Source organism: Gavialis gangeticus, unplaced genomic scaffold, assembly GCF_001723915.1.
Source record: "Gavialis gangeticus isolate Ggan-Ray unplaced genomic scaffold, GavGan_comp1, whole genome shotgun sequence".
Lineage (NCBI taxonomy): Eukaryota > Metazoa > Chordata > Crocodylia > Gavialidae > Gavialis > Gavialis gangeticus.
This window is the reverse complement of record NW_017729026.1, coordinates 31,719,111-31,722,188: the sequence shown is the minus strand read 5'-3', so window position 1 is coordinate 31,722,188 and position 3,078 is coordinate 31,719,111. Positions and strand designations below refer to the sequence as shown.

The 3,078-nt window shown below is 40.2% G+C and overlaps 1 protein-coding gene across 2 annotated transcripts in view; it reads left to right on the top strand.

The window, feature by feature from the left end:
* AIM1 (absent in melanoma 1) overlaps positions 1-3,078 on the top strand; it is a 153,951-nt gene that overhangs the window by 119,818 nt on the left and 31,055 nt on the right. The window lies entirely within an intron of this gene.

Here is a 3,078-nt window from a genome sequence, read left to right as displayed (position 1 = left end):
CTTGCCCAGGAGGGCTGCAGGCTGGTGGACTGTGCCGGTCTCTTCCTGGGGCACGTGTGCCCCCGGATCTGCGTGCCATACGAGAGCAGCCTGCTGCCCACCCCAAGCATTAGGAAGAGCCCAGTGCCACCAGCAGCCCCCACCTGCAGTAGCAGCATGCTCTCGTCTGGTGTACAGATCTGGGGGCACACGCCCAACAGGAATAGCCCAGTACAGCCCCCCAGCCATGTAACGGCAAGAACCGTGCCCACCCCGCACTCACTGACAGCTCCCTTCACTTTGCTCCCTGCTGTAGTCCTGGGAGTAGCTGTGCCGCATGCCTCCCCCCATCCCTTCCCTAGTCCCAGCCTCACTCCCTCCCTCCCTCACAGGAACATATTACTTTCACCAATTTAAACCAGTTTTTTTTCTTCCTTTTTATCCCAATTTTAACCTGGTTTTTATGTTTGGAAAATAAACCCTGAAAAATTCCTGGAATTTTTAATTTTTTTAAATAAAAACTGAAAACACAGAAACCTACCTGTGCACTGCTGTTGTATTGCAGATTTCGGGGTAGTTGAAACCCCCCATGAGAACCAGAAACTTCTGCTAATTTTTTGAAGAAAGCTTCATCCTCCTGGTCCTGGGGGCTATAGCAGAACCCTACCATGACATCACCCTTGTTGCTCTCCCCTCTGACCCAAACTCGGAGACTTTCAGCAAGCCTATCTCCAGTTTCATACTGGAGCTCTGAGCAGCCATATGGCTCTTTTACATACAGCATAACTCTTCCTGTTCTTCATATTTAATACTTAATTGGGAAATAAACTATTCATTTTGGACTTTTGTTACCATTCATGATCTTTGATCTTTTGTTACATAAATATATCTATCTGTCCAATTCAAATATGTTGTTAATCCTATTAACGTTTTAATGTTAAAATGGTGCTTATAGAAGTGACCCCACTTAATTTTTTGCACTAAATAAGTACATATTATTGTATCACTGAAATAAATATAGTAGCCAAACTATCTGTTAGTGAAGATGAAATTTAAGTTTCAGAAGGTGCATATAATTTCCCAGTGGACTCTAGCCTGCTTTCTATTAATTTTTTTTGGCAATTTTTTAACTCTGAGGCTCGTGTGTGTGAAATAGTGACTAACAACAGGTGTGACAACCTCTAAATATCCTCCTACTCATTCTGACTGCATTTAACAGTAGGAAGGAATAATTCACCTTTGCTACCTTAAATCAAATATTGTTTTTTTTCTAAATGTAATTATACATGTAATTATGATTTTATTTTTACTTTTATGCACTCTTTTCCATTTTACTTTTTACCATTTCTTTACAAAAATTGCTACTTTGAAGTGAAGTTTCCTCTGAAGATAAAATTGTTTTTCGACAAGCCCTTCAAGCTAACCATTAACCAACACTAGGACTTTATACTGCAAATTGTTCTAGAAAGACGAGAAGCGTTAATTAAACATGTCTTAAGAGACACAGCATTATTTTTTTATTTTTTTTTTTTTAATGAATAGCATGGAAGGAATGTCAGACCTATTGAGACCTGCTTCTCCTTTCCCAGAAAGCAAGGAACTCTCGATTGAAGGCCTTCCCCAAGTTACTGTGTAACAAAAATTCCTCTTCATAATTGTACACGTTTTACATAGTTGATCTTCCTCAGAATGTGCAATGTTCTTAAGCACAGTTTATTTTAGTGTTTTTGTATTGTGACAGCTCTTTTGGCCTGAAGGTCTTTGTGGCTCCTGAGCAAATGGAGTCAGGTGGGAAAACAATCCCTTCCGAAGCTAATCTCGGAGACAGTATGTAGAATAACCATCCCAGCCCCAACACAGATGCTACTGTAGCAGGTTTGAGCTCTGTTACAGTAGAGATGACACTCCTAATAGTAGCTTCTCACTGCCTTAAATATTTAAGGATACATCACCATTTTCAAGGGGGAAGGAATGCTGTTGACCTCATAGCAGTGAAACTTCAAAATGTAGAACTCGATCAAGTTAATTTTGTATAAAGTGTCCTACTTCCTTCTGCAGTTGTTCCCCTCCTGTGTTGTTCATTCTTTTCAAGATATGGTTTAGTAGAAATAGTTAATTCAGGTGTCTGGGCTCTTCTATAAAGGGATTTTATTAACATTTGTAAAAATTTTATGCATTAAACTAAATTATGTTTGTTCCATAATGTTTGGGAACATAAACAGCAAGTCTTCCCTTCCCATAATCAGCTACGTGGTGGTGATGTTGGGTACTATCATGCAGGGTTTATGAAAACTGATTAATTAATTTCACTGGTGACTAGCCCACAGAGCTGTTGCAGCACAGGCAGCTTCACAACATTTTTACAAATTTGTCTGTTGGAAAACTCTTAAATATTCCATTTGTACGTGCATTTCTGTTCGGATCAGCTCAGTCTCTGTGCCCATCGAATCATCAGACTGGGCCCTATTCTACCCATTGGCTGTCTAAGTGGGCTTAGGGGGTTTAAATGTGATTCTATTCCATGTTGTCAGAGTCCCTTAAAATTCATTAATACATCTGTTTTTGGAGCACAGCATCGCTTGACCCTTAAGATTCAATCATAAAAAAAACAGTGAGAAGATGGACCCCCACTCACCTTTTTAGATTAATATTTGTTTCAAAGGCTTTAGCATGGTGGATTGAATCAGACTTAGGTGTTTTAATCCATGTGTTTATCTAATAGGTGGAATGGAATCTGACCCTATATTGAATTATTAGAGTGATGTTGTAGTTGTGAAGGCAAGAGGCAAGGATTTATTTGGGTGTTTTGTTTTTATTGGACCAACTGCATAGTTTGAATGCAAGACTGTCTTGCGTTTGAATGCAAGACTGTGTTGCATTTTTTTTCTCCCCCCCACCCTCCCCCAAAATGCTCCCATGCTTCAGAATCAGTGCAAAAGCATGTAGCAATATGCTTTCCAGCTAGGGAGTCTAACAGGAGGTTTCCAGGTCACAGTTCCAGTATCTTGGTTTCAGAGGCTGAGAACCATACAGAGAATAATTCTCTGCAGCCCCAAAACTGGAGAGCAGGATTCCTTGCATGGCTCTCATGTTCCAGAG